At 39.0% G+C, this 24,092-nt stretch overlaps 1 pseudogene; it reads left to right on the top strand.

Moving 5' to 3' along the window:
- Positions 1-3,047: 3,047 nt before the first annotated feature.
- LOC108582847 lies at positions 3,048-3,931 on the top strand (annotated as a pseudogene).
- Positions 3,932-24,092: the final 20,161 nt, after the last annotated feature.

Genomic DNA, 24,092 nt, shown 5'->3' with positions numbered 1-24,092 from the left:
AGGTGGAGCCAAGAGCTACAGAAAACAACAGACTGAAGAGCCCTTTCCAGGGAATGGAATCTGAAACCTAATCATATACAGTTGTCTCTGCATATCCACAGGTTCTGCATCTCAAATTCAACCAACCTCAGATGGAATATATTTGGGGTGAAAAAGTGATAAACATAACACCACCACAATAAAAAATACAAACTTGTAAAACAATGTAGTATAACAATTGTACAGGAAGATGTGCATAGGTTATATGCAAATACTACACCATTTATATAAGGGACATGAGCATCCACGGATTTTGGTATTTGCAGGGTGTCTTGAAACTAATCTCCCACAGATATTGAGGGATGACTGTATAGCATGCCTTGTTCCAAGGGTAGAGAGCCATTGCAACATCTTTGCCCTTGCTGTATACCAGTGATAAATGTATCTTGCATTTTTCCTTCATCTGAATGTCTACTGGGGCCATCCTGACCTTGGTATACTGTTATAAAGGGTGTAAGGAGAAACAAACAACTTACCTTATGAATGTATAGGTCTCTGTAATAACAAGGTACATGTCAAGACCAAGGTGACTAAAGGTATCACTCAGAGATCCTGGACTTGAAGTAGGATCCAGTCAGTTTGTTAAAATTTGGGGTTATAATCCCTTAGGAAAGAGGTAAATATTTTTTTGCATGTCAAAAAAATAACTACGTGTTGTGTGATAGAACTGGGTAGTCATCAGGGCTATTCACCACATATTTCCAGCGCTCCTCTAGGTACATGGAAGGAGGACAATGCTCTGCCCTCTTGAAATTGGATATGGCTGTATGACCTGATGTAGCCAACGACACACTTTCAGATGTAGTACAAGTGATTTCTAGGCAGAAGTTTTAAGAGCCAATATGCAATTCTGTCTTCCATCCCCTTCTGTCTGGTTTGGCAACAGGCAATGTTTCAGATCAAATCTATTTCATCAGTCTGGATTCCTTAGTCAGGATGACAAAAAGCAGAACCCCCCAGCTACTTGTGGAAGATGTTGCTGTAAACTAGTTCTTGTTGTATGAAGCCAATGAGTTTGTGAAGTTGTTTTTATACTAGATAACTATTCTATCAAGATTGATCCACTAACGTGGGTATAAGGTATCTGTGATTTTGTTCCTGTCTAGTTCTCAAGGAACATCCCAATCATTCTCTGAAATGCTTGTACTCCAGCAATTCTAGTAAGCTACTTTAAAATAAAAGCACAATGGTGTGCAGAGCGTGAATCGGAGGTAGAAAAACCAGAGAATGATATTGAAGTCATAGGAACAGATGAGCCCAGGTAAATATACAAAGGAATCCAAATATGAAAGGCTAAGGACAAAGCAAAGGTATTTAAAAGCTGAATGGAAAAAGGCATGGAATGCAATGAGGGAGGACAGAGGCAACCTAAACCTGTTAGAGGAGTTCTAGGGAAACCAAAGGAGAAACATTACAAAACTGAAAGGCTCATAGCATCAAACTGGACAAATAGATTAAATAGGATGGGGATTAAGAAGAAACAATTATATTTGACTATTAACAGGCCTCTGTTGTCTTCAAGAAGAGTTTCAATGGAATAAAGGATCAATAAAAGGACTGAAGAGGCCTAGAGATAAAATGAGAGGAAAAGAAGAGGGAGTTCAAGAAGAACAAGGGAATACTTGCTTCTGGCAGTCACTGCCTCATTCTTTTCTAAAAAGTAAGTCATCTTCTAAGGCTCCTCCACTCCCAAAAACCAAGGACCCCAATCTAGAAAGTGAGGTCTATATTAACCCCAGACATGTGTTGGGTGACCTCCATGCTAAATCTCTGTAAGAATCAATGTGGCGTTGGGAGCTAAGCCACTCCAGGCTTTACAGTGGACAAGTCTAAACTTCTGGATAAGTCTCTCCAAGCTGCTATGTCTCTGAGCATAGTGTGGTGCTTGAGGAGGAGCCAACATTTGTTACACTTATTATATCAGACATCTCTTTTAATCCCCGTTACAACCCTCCAAGGTGTGTCTGCATCGGATAGGTAAGAAAACCAAAGCTCATGGCCCAGCGTGGTGGCTTACGGCTATAATTCTAATTTTGGGAGGTCAAGGTGGATGGATCACTTGAGCTCAGGGGTTCAAGACCAGCTGGGCAACATGGCGAAACCCAATCTCTACAAAAAAAATACAAAAATTAGCTGGATATGGTGGCACATGACTATAGTCCCAGCTACTTCGTGGGGGCTGAGGTAAGAAGATCACTTGAGCCCGGGAGGTCAAGGCTGCAGTGAACTGAGATCGTGCCACTGCACCATGGCACTCCAGCCTGGGTGACAAATTGAGACCCTGTCTCAAGAAAAAAAAAAGAAAAAGAAAAGAAAATCAAAGCTCACAGTGTTTACATTACACACCCAAGGTCAACTTGTTATAGGCAGCAAGGCCACTATATCTTTCAGACTCCAAAGCCCAGGCCTGTGCCATACTTCTCAACTGGGAGTATCAGTCACTATGGGGGAACCCATGGTCCTATGCCATGACATCTAGAGATGCAAAAATATGTAAAATTTGCATAAGTTTTTAATGTTAAATCGAAGACATTCTATGATGTTCAGGCGTCAGTCTGCATGCTCTTTTGCCAAGGTGGGTCCTGCTTCGGAAAAGTTTGAGAAATACTGCATGTTCATACCACCTAGAATGGACCTAGGCTGAAACACAAATTGCCGAAGCCGGTATCACTTTGACTCCGGTGAAGGAGAGGCTAGAGACCGTGCCAGAGCAAATTCCTCCCTGCATTGCATCCTTCTTTGATGCCAGGCTCCTATGTGCACACAAAGCAACTGGACGCTTGTAAAGATTACCCAGTGATGAGAGGTGGCCTTCTCATTTTTTGGAATGGGGAGGTGAAAAAAAGCAGCCTTTCTCCACGTTTCAAATGAAAATTTTAACCGTCTTCTCTCTCATTCCCCAAAATGATTTTGGCCTATTGAAATATAAACATTCTTAATACAAACAGGCAAATATCCGTACGTTCCCGCCATGGCTGCTGGAGGCCATCACCACCTCCGAGCAGAGGATGGCTGTGCCACTCACGCATGCCAACCTTGGCAAATCTGCCAGGGATCCCTTCACTGAAGCTATGGACTTGACATGATACAACTTTATTTAAAAACAAAATCTGAGAATGGGTTGGAATTTACGAGTTCGGGTTCAGCCAAGACTGAGACCACCAAAGTGATGGGCAGCCTGGAAACCAAGTACAGAAGCCTTGAGTGCGGCCTGGCATTTATGGGGAAATGGAACACTGACAACATATGAGGCACCAAGACTGCCACGGAAGATCAGCTCGCATGTGGACTGAAGCTGACCTTCCATTCATCCTTCTTACCTAACACTGGGGGAAAAACGTGCTAAAATCAAGACAGGGTATGATTGGGAGCCCATCAGCCTGGCTGCAACATGGATTTGGACATCACTGGGCCTTTAATCTGGGGCATGCTGGTGCCGGGTTAGGAAGGTTGGCTGGCTGGCAACCAAATGAATTTTGAGACTGCAAAGTCCTGAGTAACCCAGAGTAACTTTGCGGTTGCCTACAAGACTGATGAATTCCACCTTCACACATGTGAATGACAGGACAAGAGTTCGGTGGCTCCATTTACCAGAAGGTGAACAAGAAATTGGAGAGTGCTGTCAATCTCTCCTGGACAGCAGGAAACAGTAATACTCATTTCAGAATAGCAGCCAGGTATCAGATTGACTCTGAAGACTGCTTGGCAGGTAAAGTGAACACATCCAACCTGATAGGTGTAGGATACACTCAGGATCCTAAAGCTAGGTATCAAACTGACACTGTCGGCTCTCCTGGATGGCAAGAACGTCAATGCCAGTGGCCACAAGCTCACTCTCGGACTGGAATTTCAAGCCTACATGAATACTGTACAATCATTTAAAGTATTTTGAAGCATAACACCCTTCAGAATTTAGTGTATCTTTCAATGCTGTATGTCTGGGATGCAAATATTGCTAAATATCATATCAGACCTCCAGGTTTTAAAGACAATTCAGCTTTAAGGTGTTACCCTTTCAGAAGTACAGAAGAAACCCAATTCCACAAAAGGTCCTTTCAGCTGTTGACTTGGGGAGCTAGGTGGCCCTTCTAGAGATGCCACGTTTCTTTTTTACCTAGAAATAACTGCAGTTGGAACCTGATATGTAGGCACTTTGTAAATGCATATTGAGTAAATGAATGAAATTGTGACTTCCTGAGAACTGAACCGTGGTTGCCTGACCCTACTTGATGATGAGAGGCTCCTTGTTAGATGGTGTGTACAAACTCACCTGAAAGGGACTTTTTAAGATGGCTCTTCATGACCTGTTTCTACTCCAGTTCATCAACACCTCTTTTACACCAAAAGGTCTGCAGGGTGTGGTAACTGTTTCTTTTGTGACATTTTGAGGTGGAAGAGGGTGCATGTGATGAAGCCAATAATTCAGGACTTAATTCAGTTTTACACTGTGGTTTTTGGTTCTTCGACCAGAGTATGACGTAGCTTCCAGGAGCTCCAGTTATAAGTTTGGAAGAGGCTGTGTGATTGTAATAACATGGTGACAACACTCAGAATCTAAATTGGACTTCTGTTGTATTCTCACCACTCTATTTTTTAGCAGTTTAATGAATACATTTTAGATTCTTCCATTCTGTGTGGAATTAGAACCTTCCCTTCAATACTGTAATTAACATCACTTAAAATAAAGTTTGAATAGAATACTGAAACCTCACCCTCCTATTGTCTTTATTAATTCAATGTAAATAAACAGGGAAAAAACAAATAGGCAAATTCTACTACTATCTAATTTATTCATTTAGTTTCACATACAGACTTACAAGAGCAAGTTTATATTAATTTAGCAACATTGCATTTGAAACAATTTTATTCCAATGCCTCATTCGCATCTTGTCTTTATTGCTTTCACCATTGCTTGACTCACTTTTCTAACAGGTTCCAGGGCCCATGTCTTTCTTACAGTCTAAATTCATTGAGAGATGGTTCTTTTCCATACGTGTGGAGACCGTCAATGAATATCTCATCTCAAGCCACAAGAAGCCAATTTGTGTATATTTTTTTAGAAAATTGGTTTGTTTGTCTGATAGGTATTTATTTTCAGCCTCTACATTATCATTTACTGTATTCCTCCTAAAAGTAATCTTTGAAACTTTAAGCCTTCCTTATATTCAACATTTGAAATTGCATGATCATATACACAGGGGTACATGTGAAATATTATACTTTAAATTGTGCTTACAATAATTTAAACTGTGTTAAATTTTTGTCTTAAAAAATTTTATCGGCTGACCTTAAAAAGTTTTCAAAATTAGCATTGCTTAAGGTATTTTCAGGCAAATGTGTCTTTCCCAAATATATCTTTATTATTCAAAATTAAGTATCAATAATAAAGCCCATACCATGTAATATCAAAGTCCCTTTTCTCTAAGTGATAATTGTTTAAGAAAAAATGATAAACTCACCTTATAGTCAGGCATATACGGCAACTATTTTACCAGCGCAAAACTTTCCTCAGAACCCGAGAGTTCAGAAGGGATTCACATAACTATTAATGATTCCAAATTATGTTATACCTTCACAGCATAATGAAATTGGCCACAGCATAATAATAAGTTTCTCTTCCTCCTGTCTCCATATTCCTCTCTCTCCTCACTTGCCTATGCTTGATTTCTACTCATAATTCAATTCTAGAGCAATTTATATCACTTGCTGGGCCTATTGCAAGCCCCAAATTAATTATGACTTGGTAGTTTAGGGTCATATCAACATAGCTCTTCTCTAAAGGAGTGGTTCACAGATGAGGGAGAACCTAATTTCATGTGACTGAAAAAAGTAAACTTACATCAACAAATTCAGAACCCTTTGAGCATATCATTTACAATTTAATAAAAGTACATTCAGGGGGTCTTCACTAAATGCTGACATTCTTTGAGCAATATTTACCTAATAATATTAGCCAACATTCCCAGTGGTGCTGTTTCTCTGAATCATGTGTGAGCTCTTCCAATTCCTAATAAAAATGTCCTTCTATGCTGCTCATTTCCACATTCATATTTCCAGCCCTGATTCTCACCCAAGCTCCACTCCAACCTGCTCCTTAGGGATCATTTGAAACCTAGGATGTTCCACCATCATCTCATACCCAACATGCACAACAATGAATTTATTTTATTGCTTGTCTGAAGAGTTTTCTAAAAGTTTTGTGTTATTCACCATGGGAAAGAGGGAATGAAAGTTACACTTAATATAGGATGTATGGGTCTGTATAAATTAACTGACATAGCGGTCAGAAAACCCTGGCCATAGGATAGTTCTACTTCCTTGTATTACTAAATTTTGCACCCCCGAGTAAGATTTTATAAGTTGAGCTAATAATAATACATGTTTTTCTCTGCCTGGGTTTTGTGTATCAAGTGAGAAGTAAACACCTCCTGCTCCTTCTGCTGTAATTCCCTCTGAGTAAGCACTGCTGTGTTGTGTGTGTACATGTGTGTGTTTGTGTGTATGTGTGTGTATATTTGTGTGTGTATGTGTGCATGTATGTGTGTGCTTATGCACCTGTGTTTGCATAGGTGTGTATTTGTGTCTGTTTTTGTGTTTCCATGTGTACATATGTGTTTACATATTTGCATGTGTGTACGTACACGTGCGAATTTGTGTGCTTTTGTTTGAATGTGCACATGTGTATTTGTATATGTGTGAATGTGTGTGCAGTGCATCCTGTAAGAAGATTCAACCTGGGTCACAAAGTGGAAGCCTTACAGATGGCCTGTCTCCTCTTTGCCCTTCAGCTGGAGCTCCGCCCTTGTAACTTTCAAGTCATTTTCAGGGTGGGACATTCGAATTGTGTCCACCACCAGCCCCTTCAGTACAGAGAAGGGAATGCCTTGATTGAGGCCATCTTACCTTGAAATCAAAGGAACATAATAAGGAAAGTAGGATGTTGGTTCCAATTTTTGTTTTCTTGTCCACCACATCCAATAAACAGACACCTTTTGTTTTAGTTTTATATAAACATCTCCTCTTTAGAGAGCTCAATCTGCTCAAACAATATGGGTTAGAGAAGAGAAGCAGTGTCCCATTTCTACAAACAACTCAGAGACCAGGTACAACATTCTCCTGCTAGACCTCCATACACACACACACACACACACACACGCTCTCACACACTCACATACATTCACGTTCACACATACACAAATTCACAGTCACACATTCCCACCCACCCACACACTCACATACACACCCTTATTCACACACACACATTCACATCCATACACACTTACACATATACACATTTATGCCCACACATACACACACATACTCACATACACATATGTTCTCTCACACACACACATACTCACATACTCATACGTTCACACACACACTCACATACAAACACATATTCACACACATCCACGCCCACACACACACACAATCATACACACATCTGCACTCACACACATACTGTCACACACACCCAGAAGCACCCACACAGCTTTTTCTCCTTCTCACCAGGTCATATTTGTTCCTCACATCTCAAGGAACAGGGCCCAATTACTGTCTCTGGTTCTTTTACAATGTCTGGCCTGTCAACTTGTCCTCTCCATCCCCACAGCTGTCTCTTCATTTCAGTGCATCTCCTGACACCTGAGTGACTCACAACTTCCTACTAATGAATCTCCCTGACCCCAGAATCTTTACTCTAGACCACCTTGTCCTGGCACCAGATCCATCTTCTCGATCACAGCATTTTCTTATTCCAGCAAGTGCCACCTCATTGATGATCAACAAGTCCGGCACATTTAAACGTCATTCAATGAGGAAAGGGAGATTGCAAATGTTTCTGGGTGGCTTGGCTGCCTATTCATATGGGGATAGGGGAATTGACATCTCAGCCTGTCTCTTACACTCAATAGCCTTGTCAGCAATCTCCAGAAACATAACCATCTTGCACAGGCCCTCATGGTATATTTCTATTTTTGTGCATGTCCTACCTTCCTAAAAATATCATAAGCTTTCTGAGGATAAGGATGGTGCTGAAGCTGTGAGCTCATCCTCCACAGTGGCTGTCAGGTACCTTGCTGTGTGAGTGACTCCCAGCACCACCTCCGTGACCTCTATGATCTTGGGCAAGTCATGTGAGTTCTCTGAGCATCACTTCTATTTTATGTAAATAAGACCAAGAATACCTGCCTCAAAATGGTTTTGAGACTCATATTAGCCAATGCAGCTAAAAGGCTCACCACCGTACCTGGCACACAGTAGGTACTGAATAAACCATAGCAATGATGATTATTTGCTCAGTGGAATGCAGCTGCATCAGCTAAAACCCTTTGGAGAAATGTCATGCAAGCATTTGCTGCTCTGAAACTCTGCCTAGGATACATGGAGGCAGGTGTCACAAACAACAAGGTCTCCAAAACCAATGGCCACAGCCAGAGTTTTATCCAGGACTTGGATTTGGAATGGCAATAAACAAAGTAGCTGGTTTTCAGGAATCTCCAAGCTCTCCCAGAGATCTGCAGCACCATTCCCTCCCACAAGAGACAACCACACAGAAAATGAGCTACGTGTGCAGTTCTGTGTGCCCCTATCTCAGGCATTGAAACAAGCTCATCTTGAAATGCAGCTCAATCTCTCTCTGCTGTCTTCTCTCTGAAAAGCACCCTGGCGTTCAGCCGCTCTCCAGCTCCCGTGGAGAAAAGTGAAGCTCTACACCTTCATGGTAAACCATTCATGGCCCCAGAAAGGAATGGATGGTTTCAGTCTCCCCTTTCCCATTTTTAAAAAGGTCATTTTAAAAGTTATTGCTTCTTTGCTACCACTAGATGGTACTAGCCAGCTGCTTGTCATTTTTTTTTTAATTTTGTGTTTTGTTTACTGCCTCTGAGCATTAATCCAAGAAGGCTGATTACAACAGCATGCTTTGCAGAAATGGGGCTTCGAGAGACCTTGGGCAGTCATCAGAAAGTAACTTAGCTGCCATTTGTTAACTGGTACCACTTCGCCTTGACCTTCATTTATATAAAGTTCCTCTTTGCCCCATCCTGCATAAAGGAAATACTTAGTGTCATATACATGATTCATACCGCATTTGCCCATATTTGGGACCTTAGGAAGGCCTTAGAGAGACGTGGAATGCAATGACTGAATTGAAGGCAGCCAGAATAAACATTGGCTTTTCCACTCTCCTCAGGAGTCATGTCTTGTTGCCCTTTATTGAGGGTATCTCAGTCCTCTTGCCTCAGACTCCCAGCAAACCCCCAATGCCTTAGGTTTTCCGTATAGATGCTTGCATCATCTTTCTCTTTTCTAGAAGGGAAAGACAGTGGTGGATAGTAGGAAAAGTCGTGGGACATGCTGAGAGAGACTGGAGAGTATGGCCTGGCACCAGGTCTCTTTCTTCGCCACCCTGGCTTAAGACAATTGAAAGGCAGACCTCTGCTTGACCCCGCCAAGCTCTCAAGACATTAGATGCCACTAAATGCAGACTCACAGGAGATGAATGGATTGTCGAGAGTGGGAAAAGAGGACTTGGCATTGCAATCTGTAGTCAGGCTATGAGAATAAATGAGAAAGCAATGTAGCAGTACTATGCTAATCCAAGATTAGTCAGGAGTAGTCATTTGGAGATGGTTATCAATGAAAGATTAAAAGATTCATGCAAAATTTTAGTTAAACTGAAGGGATGTTGAGCTATGATTCAGACCTAATTTTTTTTAAAATACAACCTCTGTTTAACTATGGGCAGTTGGAACAATTGCTTAATCTTTCTGAGCCTCAGTTTTGTCATCTGGAAAAAAATAATACTTTCTGTGAAATTATTGAAAAGACCAAGAAAAATAATGGCTGTAAAGCTCCTGGCATTTAGCAGGAATTTGCCAAATGTCCCTCTCTCCTCCAAGTAGCTACAATGGAAAGTAGCCCCCCCCCCCCCCCAGCATCTTCACCCATACCTTTTCCTAGAGTAGAGGCTAAGTTCCCAGGAACTACTCCCCAGCCACTGAAGTTATTGTGAAATGTAGGAAAACCTGTAATGCCAAATCTTTGGTTTCCCCTGCTAATAGCAATGGCTTCCACACCTTCTATTCATATGCCCCAGTCACATTGAAAAGAGACACCTTCTAATCTTGGAAGAGTTTACCAGCAGTGAGACAGGTATATTATTTCATCCATTATCATAAGGAAAATACTTTTATTTCCTTAAACAGAATTTTTCTATTGAAAAGAGAAACAATTTTGCTTCATTGCTGTTTTTTCCAAAAGTAGTTCCTAATGCCCAGTGTGACAAATCAAAGAGACACTGTGAAATTATGGTATAATCTTTTCTGTCTACATTGAAGGAAGGTAAAGTGAAATTAATAGGTAATTCCATACAAATAATTGCTACAGAAACCAGCATGACATTAAGCTAACATATAAAAAAAGGATATTTCATCTCTAGGTATAGAGAACAACAGATTTAAAAAGCAATAATTTGAGTTGACTATTACACACTCTCAATATATAGGGATTCAGGAAAAGCTATTAAATAGCAACCTTACTACCATCTACCAAGCAAGTAGCTGGAGTGAGTAGATTCTCATGTTGGAGCAGGAAATTTAAAATTCTTCTGCTTATCATTAAAAATTATAGTCATCTCAATGTTAGTAGCATCTACAGAAACACAAAAGGAAGAAAAGAAGGGAAAAAAAAGCTAAAGAGAAAACCTGTATGGGAGGAAGTAGAAGGAATAGCATCTATTGTACTACAGCGTCTGCTTTGTGCTTTTAAATGACTCAAATCCTTTGGAGTGTTTTACTTAAAAAACATCAATGTTAGAATAAAAACTTTGGTGGACTTGGTAATAATCTAGTATTATGTTGGAAATAATGCTAAAGCCATTTTGGGGTTCTGTATCAAAGACAGCCAAAATCAATTAGTAATTTCTGCCATGCATACTGTAGGCAGAATTGAATAGTTTAGAGTCTCCCCAGTGTACCTCTAGTACCAGATATCTGGGAGAAATTAGAAGATCATCACACATGCCCAGGGGAAAAGGCACGGGGTCACAGAAGACCTAGAAAACTTTAAATGTGCACCTCAGGCTTATCCTCAGTACAGAGACAGTCTATAACAGTGTACACACACACACACCAAGAATGGTGAAGTAGGAGAATGTAATTTCCAGAATTACCAAACTATTAAATTCAACTGTCCAGTTTTCAACAAAAAATAACAAGTCATGCAAAGAAACAGGAACATATGACGCATTCAAAGAAAAAATATATCAACAGAAATTGTCCCTGAAAACAACCTGATAAAAGTTATTCCAGCAAGAGTTTAAAACAACCATCTTAAAGATATGGAGAAAGTCAAGAAAATAATGTGTGAACAAAATGGAAATACCAATAAAGAGATATAAAGTCTAAAAAGACAAAATATCTCTGGGGCTGAAAAGCACAACAATGAAAATGAAAAATTTACCAGAGGGCTTCAAAATCAGATTTGAGTGGGCAAAAGAAAGAAGCGAGAAACTTAACGATAGGACAATGGAAATGATCAAATCTGAGAAATAGAAAAAAGATTGAATAAAAGTAAACAGAGCTTAAGGAACACATGGGATAACATCAAGCAATCCAACACACACATTTTGTAAGTCTCAGAAGAGAGAGAAAAAGGTAGATAAGTTGTTTGAAACAAATAATAGTCAAAACCTCAAATCAAGTTTCGTGAAAGACACAAATGGAAACATTCGAGATAGTCAATAAACTCCAAGTAGAAGGAATTCAAAGAAATCCACACTGAAACACATGTTAATCAAACTGTTGAAAGCCAAAAACAAATAACCTTAAAAGTAGCGAGAGAGAAGTGATTCATCACATACAAGGAATTTTCTGTAATATTATTAGCATATGCTCATCAGAAACTCTGCGGGTCAGAGTGGGCTAATGTATTCAAATAGCAAAGGAAAAAAGAAAACTGGTCAATATTTTGTGAATTATATTTGTCTTACAAGATATGCTAAAGGGAGTCTGGCAGGTTAAAATAAAAGGACACTAGACAGGAATTTGAAGCTATATGAATACATAAATATCCAGTAAAGGTAAATACATAAAAAATTGTAAAAGCTAGTATTATTGTAACAATGTGTGTAACTCTACTTTTTATTTTCTGTGTAATTTAAGAGGCTAATAACCCTTTAAAAAATGCAATTATTAGTCAAAGGCAATGTTATTGTGGCTTTGGTTTATAGCTTCACATTTTATTTCATACATAATTTAAGAGGCTAATGCATTAATAATTATTAGTTTATGTTTTGGGGCACCCAGTATGTAAAGACGTAATTTTGTAGCATCAACAAGTGAAAGAGGTGGGGACAGAGCTGAAGGAGCAGAATCTTTGTATGTTATTGAGGTTAAGCTGGTATATGTTCAAATTACAGCATTAGAACTTCTGGTTGTTAACTCCCATAACAACCACAAAGAATACATACAAAAGAAAATAAGAAAGAAATTTAAACATTTCACTACAAAAAAAAAAAAAACTCAACTAAACACAAAATAATACAGTAATGCAGGAAATGAGGGACAAAAAAATCTATAAAGCATATAAAAAATAAATCCCAAGATGACAGAAGTAAATCCTTCTTCATGAGTATTAACTTTAATTATAAATGCATTAAACTTTCCAATCAAAACATGGAGATGGGCAGAACAGATTTAAGAAGTATGATCCAACTGTATGCTGTCTAAAAGAGACTCACTTTAGATGCAAAGATGAAAATAGGTTGAAACTGAAGGATGAAAAAGAGTACTCCATGCAAATACTAACCAAAAAGAGAAAGGGTAGATACAGTAATACGAGAAAAAAATCATTTAAATTTTAAAAGTTTACAACAAAGATATTATATACCAATAGGCTTACTACAACAAGAAGTTACAACAACTGGGTGCAATATTTATCTGGGAGGTGATGTCAGGATACAGGATTGAAGGAAGTGAGAGGAATGGGACAGAGAAGACAAATCCCCCTTTATCTAGACTGCTTCTGTAGACAACGTAGGTTTGACTCTGCATACTTCTATCTATTTTTGTAAGGAATTACTCCATATTCTTAAACAGTATTGTATATAGAATGCCTCCACAGCACTGTCCACATAAAGAGAATTCGCATAGCATGTGGATGTGGGGAAATGTGAAAGGGAATGCAAGAAAACTTTCTTCTCTCATTAGTTGAAAGTTTTTACATGGCATTCTCTTGGGGCCAGTTTCTATGGCTTTGGAGAAGACCCTGGGACAGAATAAGGAAGGGTGACTATAGCTTCAGAGGTAGAAAAGCCTGGCAGTTTGAGGGGAGTCTGAGCTTGAAGTATATTTTACAAGTGGGCTGAAGTACTGGTATACTCATTGAATAACTCAGTCTAATGATACACATGTAGGTAATTATAAATGGTGGTAAGTGCACCAATAGAACTTTGCACAAGGGTTAGGGAGTTCAGGGGAGGGCGCTTAACTGAGCCTGGGAGTGGGAAGAGCAAGATGTTAGAGAAAGTTGAGATTTAAAAGATGAGTAGAATTTGGCTAGAAAAAGAGAAGAGAAAGACATTTCAGCAAAGAAGTATGTACAAAAGCAAACGCATTGAAGCAAGAAACAGGGGTAGGGGCATAGTATGTGTGCGTGTGTGTGTGTGTGTGTGCATGCACATGCATGTGTGTGTGTGTGTGTAGCCACAGGCAGTTACTGGTGAATGAATGTGCTACCCAAGCAATGAAAAATGACAAGATTAGAGAAGTGTGAAAGTGTCACATGAGCCCTGAGTCCCAGGTTAAGGCATTGTTCTTTATGCAGAGGACAATGGGCAGCTAAAAAAGTATTAGGCAGAAAAGTCACCTGGATGTAGGACAAGATATGAAGGAGACAGATCAGACTGGCAGCCTCTGCAGTTGTCCAAGCAGGATATAGTAGAGACCTGAGCCACCCTTTTTTTCTTTAAGTGAAGTCAATTGATGTGTAATTTGAAAGTCAGGTTTATTGAGGTATAATTTACCTTTTTAAGTGTACAGTTTGATGAGATTTGACAAATGTATGCCACTGCATACATTAAATGTACTTACTGCCACTATCAATACAGAACATTTCTGTTATAGGTTGAATCGTATCACCCCAAAATTCATATTCTGAAGTCTGTAGGAGACCAGAATATGCCACCCCAAAATATGCCTTTTTGGCATAAGGATTATTTTGAGCTAATTATTTTGAGAAACAGCAGACACAAGAGAATCTCTAAAGACAGAGCTTAAGTTGCCTTTTATAAAGGAAATTTCCATCTATAAAGGAAATCTCCATTTGAGGGTGTCTCCCTCTTTATACCAGGAAAAGAAGGACTGTTTATCACAAGACACTCTTATCAATGGAGAAGGCACTGACTTAGATCTGTATAACGTTTAAATCATACCCTTGTTTATCACACTTTTCCTGGTCACCTTCCTATAACTTGCTTCCCTAGCCCCAAACCGTCTTTCCTTTGTGTTAGCCCAAGTTGGTAAATCCAAGTTCAATGACCCCTTTGAATTATTCATTCCTGTTTCTCCCCTATATATATGAAATATACATGTAAATAGACTTCTGTGGTTATTTTTCTCTTGTTAATCTGTTTTGTTACAGAGCCCCAGCCAGAAACCTAGAAAGGTAAAAGAAAACATACATTTTACTCCTCTTCAAGTCCTAACTTACAGTACCTCCAAATATGACCTTATTTGGAAAGAGGTTAATTGAAGATGTAATTAATTAAGATGTGGTCCTACTAGAATTGGGTGGGCCCCTCATCAAATACGACCAATGTCATTATAAAAAGGGAAGAATTTAACACAGACACAAATAGGGAAAATGCCACATGAAGATGAAGGCTAAGGTCAACGTGATGCATTATCTGCCATGCAGGGAACCCTAGAGACTGTAAACAAACCACCAGGGAGTAAGAGAGGAGCATGGAACAGATTCCCCTCCCAGCTGTCAGAAGAAATCTACCCTGACAACATTTTGATCTTAGACTTCTAGCCTCCACAGCTATGAGACCATAAATTTCTGTTCTTTAAACTACTCAATTTGTGGTACCTTGTTATTGCAGCTCTAGCAAACTAACACAGTATTCAATTCCCAAAAGTTGCTCTGTCCCCTTGCAGTCAATCCGTATCCCATTCTTGGTCCCTGACAACAAATCGACTGATTTCTGTCTGCATAGTTTTTCCTTTTGCACAATATCCTATAAAAAAAGGTAATAAAGTAGGTAGTAACATTTTGTGCCTAGCTTCTTCCATTTGGCATAATGCTGGGGCTTCAATTTTGTTGCTGCATGTGTCAGCAGTCTGTTTCTTTTTATTGCTGTGTGGGATTTCTTTGCATGGATGTACCACGATTGGTTTATTCATTTACCAGTTGATAGATATTTGGTTTGTTTCCATTTTGGGGCCTTATGAATAAAGCTGATATTAATACATACATGTAGATCTTTTTGTGTGAGCCATTTTTGATGTTTTGAATTAATTTTTTTCTCTCTGATTTTATGGTGTTCCAAGTAGTTGAGCATTAGAGGTCATGGCAGCTACTGCAATTTAGGAAGTCTCAGGAATTGAGAAGGGCCAGCTCAAGTGGCTTCAACTGGATATGTCACCCCTAAGTCTCCCCTTCTGCTTTGGTGTTTCATTTAGTTTCATATGCAGTTTTCTCATCTGACTCAACATCTTAATTCCAGGCACTTGTGAGAAATTACATTGCTTGCAAAATGGCAGGAAGAAAAGATCAAATCTCTTTTGAATTTAAATTTGGAATAAAATGGAATTTTTGTTTAAATTCAATAGAAGCAGTTAACAAAGGAATACAGACATTAAAGATGTTTCATTAAAAGTACTCATAGTGCTACATAGAGTGACTCACAGTATTGAGCATTTAAATGAGTCATATTCATCCAGTGCCTAAGCTAATTTCTATTATAAATGAAGTACTTAGAGAAATTGTGTTTACCAGCTAAGAACCATGTAAATTCTCCCCAGCTTAGGTTCCACCTCCTTCATGAAGACGTTCCGTAAGGCTCTTGCCTCAATATTTTACTCTCTAAATTCCCCCTTGAAAATTACAATACTACCCATTTGATCTCTCATAGCAAAATAACATATGCATCTGTATTCAATAGATTGTGTGTGTGTGTGTGTGTGTGTAATATATGTTATGGGATTTAATCTCCAAAATGTCAGAGAGCACTCAAATAAAAAGAGCCAGGTAGAGATTTCTTAGTCTGTTTCGTGTTGCTATAACAGAATACCATAGGCTGGGTAACTTAGAAACAAAAGACATTGTTTCTCATGGTTCTAGAGGCTGGTAAGTCTAATAGCAAGGTGCCAGTGTCTGGCAAGGGCCTTTGTGCTGTGTCACTCCATGGCAGAAGGCAGGAGGGCAAGAGAACATAAGAGAGCAAGACAGAACTCACTTTTGTTTATTTATTTTTTTAAAAAACAAACCACTCCTGTGATAAGAATGTTAGTCCATTTATAAGGGCAGAGCCCTCATACACCAATAACTTCGTAAAAGTCCCACCTCTTAACACTGCTGCACTGGGAATTCAGTTTCCAACACATGAACTTTTAGGGATACACTCAAACCATAGCCAGAGATAATTTTACTATTCATGATTAAACAATTATAAAGCACTTGTCATTTTTTAAGTTACTTCTATGTGCTACAACTATGCTGACCAATTTATTTGTGCTTTCTCATTTATATTAGTTTAATTTAACCTAATTCTTATAACAACCTTACAGCATATTAAGGTGGTAGTGGTTAAGAGATAAAGTTTGGGATCAAAGAGAACTGGATTCTCATTTTGGCTCTGTTACTTTCTGGCTGTGTGATCTTGGAGAAGCTGCTTGATGTCTTAAAGCTTTTTTGTTTGTTAAATGTTAATACAGGCATCACAATCTCTCAGTTATAAAAAGGACAAATGAAGTAATGCATTTAAAGAAACACTCAAAAATAAAAATTATACAGGTTAAGCAATACTCATCTGGAAATCCAAAATGCTCCAAAATATGAAACTTTTTGAGCAGCAATATGATGCCACGAGTTAAAAATTACACACATTAGTTACTGAACACAAACTTTGTTTCAGGCACAATATTTTTGTTTGTTTTTCTGAGACAGGGTCTTGCTCTGTCGCCCAGGCTGGAGTGCCGTGACATGGTCACAGCTAACTGCAGCCTCAACCTTCCAGGTTCAATAGATGCTTCCACCTCAGCCTCCCAAATAGCTGGTACTACAGGCACATGTCACCACACTTGGCTAATTTTTATTTTTTGTAGTGATGGGGTTTCGCCATGTTGCCCTGGCTGGTCTCTAACTCCTGGGTTCAAGTGATTAACCTGCCTTGGCCTCCCAAAGTGCTGGAATTACAGGCATGAGCCACTACACCTGGTCATTACACAAAATTATTTAAAATATTATATAAAATTATCTTTAGGTTATATGGATAAGGTGTATATGAAACATAAATTCCATATTAAGACTTGTGTCCCATCCCCAACATATCTCATTAGGTATATGCAAATATTCCAAAATAAAAACAGATTGCAAAATGTGAAACCCTTCTTGCCATAAGCATTTCAGGGATACTAAACCTGTATTGCATATATAAGGAAATTAAGGCTCAGAGAGGTGAATTAATCTGTTCAAGATCACACAAAAGTGTCAGAAGTTAGGTAATGAGTCAAAGGACATTCATCCCAGACCTGACCTTATAATTGTCCACACCTTACACTTCTATTCTCTCCCCTGCAGCACTTGTCACACCTAAGTATTTATGCGAGATGCACTTTTAAATTCATTTGGAGCAAAGGAATTAATGCTCATAGTTAAAAAGGACTCTCTCCAACTACACAACTATCTAGATAAGATTGGCTTATGCATTCAATTCCATACCTTCAGGAAGCATAAATTGCACTGAGATTTCCAAGTAATCCTAGAAGATCCATATTCCTATGGCCTCTTCTGCTTCTAGGTCTCTGCTTATTTGTATGGTATCTTGACTTCATACATATGGATCCAAACGAGATGCTGAGTTTCTTCATTGGCCTTTGTTGAAATAAAGTGTGGAGACTCATCCAAACTCTAGAGTTGATATGAAGATTACTTTAAACTGAAGACATTTTAGTTTCAGATGCAGAAACAACTTTGTTGGAGTTTCTCACATCTGACTAAAAGCAGAGACTTCCAAGAGTGAAGCTGCCATAAATCCTCTTGCTGGGGGTGCTTCACTCCAGGTAAGACCACTCACTCACGGTGGGATGAGAGATTGCATAAAAACATCATCACAAACTGTCATATGTTTCACTGGATCTTCTTAAAAGCCAATTTGTTTTTCCGAAAGCCCATTTGTTTTCCCATCGAAGCCCTTTCTCACTCCTCTCTTTTCTTTATTAAGTTGGGATATAAACCCCTATATCTAAATGTTCAGGAAGCCTCTTCATCTGAATGCTCCTGGATGCATAATAATCTTTTTTCCTGTTGATCTGCTGTTGCCCATTAATTTTCAGGCCCCTGATTACTGGAATTAAGTTGGCAGAGTGGAAGTTTTTCCTCTTAACAGAAGTTTCATGTGTGCTCACACATGTATGCTTAGATGACTTTCTTAAGAAGTAGCAAGGCACAGCAATGGTTCACTCTCAACTACTCCCTCTGTTATGAGGAAATTCATTCTTTCCTGACTTCTATATGCAGACATTTCCAAACAAGCCATCAAGCATCCCATGAGACAAAAACTCCTGTCCTTTTAAGGAACACTCTCCTTCAAAGGTAACCATGACTGCAAATAAAAATGTTTTCTGTTAAACATGCATATAGTTATTGCATTACTCGTGGACGTGTGCTGCACCATATTCCATTGTGACCTTATTGTTCTCTACTCTTCATGGCATAAGTACTAATCTCATTAAGGGAACAAAAAGGTTACAACTTTTTCATATAGTTTAGTTGATTTGGGGATGGATCATATATTGTGGAGATATCTTCATAGTTAAAAATTTGTGAGGAATTTTCTGAGCACCTTCCTCTCAAAAGCTGAGGGTCTGCAGTATCTTTCGTATGCTGACATTTGCCATTTCTTTCTGTCTCTGCAAATGGTACCTTGATCCAAGTCACCAGCATCTCTCATCTGGACTACCACAATAGTCTCATAACCGGCTTCCACGTTTCCACATACCAATTAGTGATCTTTTAAAAGTGTAAGCCAAATGAGGTCACTCCATTACCTTTAGAATCTAAGCTCCCAATTCCAGCCTTCAAATCTTTCTCTTCAGCCCCATTCCATACCACTGTAACCCCTCCCACTGTTATCAAATAAAAGGTATTCTGTGCTAGAAGCCAATGCTATGACACCAGATTTTTGAGAAAGGAAAAGCTTTATATTGCAAGTTGACTTACAAGGAGACAGGAGTGTCAAGCTCAAATCTGCCCTGTTGGCTTCAAAGCAGCCAGTGGGTAAATTCTGAGATTAGTAGGTGATTGGTGGAAGGAAAGGAGAGGTCTGTAAGGTCCTTGACCATGTGCAGTTATCTCATTGTACTATCTCATGGGTCACATGTGCAAACTCAGGGAGAGTTATTATAAAATAGGTGGTGGAAATTCAGGCTGTGACATCAGCAAGCTCATTCTATGCAGCCACCAGTCAGCCATATTGGTTCTAACCAATTTCAACCAGTTCTTTCATCTCTTAAGCAGAGGGAGTTTCAGTGTTTTGGCAAGGTGTTTCTTTTTTCATCTGCCATCCTGCAAACTCAATAATTTCTGTTTAGTAATTGGTTTCTTTATCTCTTTGGTTAAGCACAGCTTCACCATCACCTGCTCCAGCTACTTGTACTCTTCCTCTGACACACCTAGATCCTTATGGTCTCTACACTGGGGGTTTCCTCTGCCAGGAATGCTGTTCCCCTGGATCACATTACTCACTCCTTCTTATCAGTTAACTCCTAAATCTTGTGTCACCCCCTAATAGAGGCCACCTATCCCAGTCTCTCTCCCTTTACACCCAGTTTAATTTTCTTCAAAGAACTTCTCTCTAGCTGAAAGAAACATGTCATTAATCTGGGTGATTATTTATTATTGTTTTTACCACTAGAATATAAACTCCTTGAGATCAGGTAACTGGTCTGTTTTATTCACCTCTGTATTCCTTGTATATAAAACTTAGCACCTAGCACATAAAAGGTATTCGACAAATATCTGTTGAATTGTAGAATGAATGGCCTATCATCTTCATTTCTACTGTCAGTGGTCTATGACAATCTTTCATCTGAGCTATTGTTCTTTTCTCCTGAGCAACAGATATCAGTTTCCTCTATTTATTGTTATCAGTATTTGCTTTCACATACAGCAAGTCTGCTTATTTTACATCCCTCTTTAAAGACTTCTACTCACTTGCTATCGCCTGAAAAAAAATAAAAGAAAAAACTCTTTAGGTAGCATACAGGGGCCTTTGTGATCTGGGCCCTGCCCACCTTTTGAGGCTGCCATTCAACCACTCCTCCCCAACATGACACCCAGGGATGCTATGGTTGATTGAAACTGAACATCTTTCCAGTCAATTAATAAACTAAAAGTCATTAATACATCCCCAAGTAACAGAGATTGCATTTTTCCACTAATATGCAACAGCTTCCTAACTCTCTTTTGTGCTGCTATTCAAGCCTTTCCTCACTCTCCACAAAACCCGACCTTCCATTGAACCTCAGCCTCTCTCAGAGTATTCCACATCTTCCAACAATCTCTACCCCAGTTTTTAATCCTAACGTTCTAGAACTTAAAGCCCTTAACTCAGAGCTTCTTAACATGCAAATCCAATCTGTTTCTTTGCTGAGTTAATTTTAATTCAAAATTCAACCCACAAATTAATAATAAACAACATGAGTGACCTGGTTCCTAATGGCACCATCTTAGACTGAAAGAGTCAATGTGGTTTGCAAATTGGCTACAGGGGAGTGGCTATGAGCTTGTGGTCCTGTTCATATGGACATTAGGGATTCTGGCAAGTATTTGTAGCTCCAAATAAATGAGTTTCCTGCTAAGTGAGCCATCTGGGATCGCCCCCAGGAAGCTTCTAAAAGTCAAGAAAGTCTCTTGATGAAACAGCCTCTGCATCCCTAACACCAGCTGCCAGGTTCCCACCAGGTGATCTCCAAGTGTACCCCAAATAATACACACCATAATCTGACAAGCTTCAGTGTCAGAACAACCCACTTGTTCTTAAAAACCTCCTTTTTTTTTCCTTGTCCAACCCAGCTTCTAACTTCTTTCTAACACTGATATTTCCATGGCAACAAATCCTTCCTTGTTCCTTAGGTAATGCTTCCCCAAACTTGTTTGTTTAGCTGTGGCCTCTTATCCCTCCTACTCATACCTAAAATACCAAGAAAATATATTAAGTAACATAACCCAAATGCCTGATGATTCTTAATTGTTTCAATCTCAGTTTCCACTATTTCTTTTAAGATGTGTTTCTTCTGGTATAGTGAAATAAAACCAAGTTCCTGGAAATTCTGAGGACTTGGTAGCACTGCAATCTTATCTTCTCTGCAGTCTCTACGTGCTGATTTTGGACCTCAGGTTGATCATCTGCATTAAGAAAGACATTTGGATTTTTCTGGATTTCCACACATAGACCGAATTCCCACAATTAAAGGACTATCAAGAATGACTAGATCCATCCAGATAAGTGACACAGAATACTTACCTCATTCTTGAATTTCTCTGTACTTATGGAAACAGAGTAATATTCTACTTATGCAATATTCCTTGAGGAACTAATATAACAGAACATTACCTTAGACCAAAACAACAATAACTTTTTAAAACCCTATTCTATGGAAAAAATCCTGAACATTGTTGACAGTTGACTCTTTAGCAAGATGCAAAATATATGCACAGTAATGCTAAGATATTTTGGATTCTGCAATTTCCACTGAGGAAAGAGATGTTAGTACTACTCACTGCATCTGGTGGTTAATTTTGAATCAATTTGGCTGCATTAAGGGATACCCAGATGGCTGGTAAAACATATCTGGGTATGTCTGTGAGGATGTTTCCAGAAGAGAAAAGCATCTGAGTTGATATACTAAATGAAGACGATCCCCCTCAAATATGCAGAAGGGCAGCATTTAATCTGTTGGGTGCTCAGATAAAACAAAAAGGTGAAGGAAGGACAAATTCACTCTCTCTCTGGAGCTGAACCATCCATCTTCCTCTGCCCTGTGACATCAAAACTCAAGATTCTTGGGTCTTTGGATTCTGAGCCCTACACCAGAGCTTCCCCCGAGGTCTCAGGCCTTTGCCCTAGTTCCAGGCCTTTGGACTCAGACTGAATTACATTAGCTTCCCTGGTTCTCCAGTTTGTAGCCAGCATATCATGGGACTTTCCGGCCTCCATAATCATGCAAGCCAATTTCCAACAGATCCCATGTTATATATTTCTCTCTACAGGTATTCTATTAGTTCTCTTCCTCTGGAGAACCTGACCAATAAACACAGAATCTCATTGGTATGTTTTGTGAAAACTGGTTATGCTATCAAACATCTTAGCAGAGCACAGTTCATAAACTATGTCAGAGAAACATTTTATTACAAGTCACAGAATTTTAGTTTTGTGAAATTTTGAAGGGCTTAACTTTCTAAGACTTCTTCCAGGAACCCAAAATATCTGGCTGCTAAATAAGTCCGATCAAATCACGTATCTGGTATCTCAAAAATCTTTGCTTTGCTAGATACAGGCAGTAAAATGTATATGACTTCTCAAATAAATAATGTGTTAAATTCATGGCTTCATGGGACTCTCCAAATGACTGACAAGCCTTAAGGTTGCAGGCTGGCAGATATCTCATGCTGCTGAGGTTTTTCTTGAAGAGGTGAGGATTCCACAGGAGAATTCTAATAAGCAATCAAGTTTCAGCCCTTGAGCTTCTTAACAAGTGAGCCTAATGATTAGAGGAGGTATGAGAATACCAGCAGATCCACACCTGATTTGATTCTATGCATCAAATGTGGGTACATTTCTCCTTCCGTGTGTGTGTGTGTGTGTGTGTGCGTGCATGTATGTACATACATGCATGTACATGCACAGGAATAATGTACTTATCTTAGTTAAAGACAGCAGCTGGGGGTGGAAGGGAGGTGTGCATAGTCAGAGAGAACGTGTCCCTTCATATTTAAATTCAAGGTAATATCATACTTTAAAAGGATGGTACTATAGTAGCTAGATTAATGTGTGCAAATGATTTCAACTTTTTAGACGAGCCTTTTCCAACTGAGAGTCTGTGGCAGAATTAAGCCCCATATAAAATTGAATAACTATTTTCTCAACTCTCCCGAGGATGGTACTGTCTAAACAGTACCATTCTAGGTACACAGAAATAAATCAATTCATTACATATAAATGATGACATAGGGTATATATATGTATGTGTATATATATGTGTGTGTGTGTGTATTATATATTTATAGATAAACTTGTATTTTATATTTATATATAATATACAATTACATATATAGAATTCTACAAAATATCAAATATTCTTCTGGCATGTTTTCCAGTGGAGACATTAAAATATTGGAAGAAAGTAAGCGAGGCAGGAGGAAGGGAAGAAAAAGGCCCATAAGAATGTCAGGAATGTTATCAAGAGCCCCAACTTTGCCATCTAAATGTGCCACTTTAAAAATGTTAATTGTATTATGGGCCACTTCAGCAGGAGGACTACTGTGAAAATAGGAAGGAAATGTTTGTGGAAAAATGAGTTCCAGGAAATATTCTTCTGCTTGCATATTAAAAAGCTCAGATCTATAGGACAACGACATTGGGAAGAGTAGCCTGGCTGGTATTCAGGCTGTGATTTTGCAGCATGGTAAGCATAGCCTTAGGTGATAATAAATGATAATGAATGAATATGTGCTCACCAGCAGGCACACAGAGTTGTGCTTTGGCTCAGAAGGGAAGGATATGCAAGGGACAGTGGTACAAAGCTAGTTTTTCTTTAGGGGAT

The sequence above is a fragment of the Papio anubis genome, chromosome 15 (assembly GCF_008728515.1).
Source record: "Papio anubis isolate 15944 chromosome 15, Panubis1.0, whole genome shotgun sequence".
Lineage (NCBI taxonomy): Eukaryota > Metazoa > Chordata > Mammalia > Primates > Cercopithecidae > Papio > Papio anubis.
Note: the sequence above shows the minus strand (reverse complement) of the source record. Positions and strands in the feature narration are given on the sequence as shown.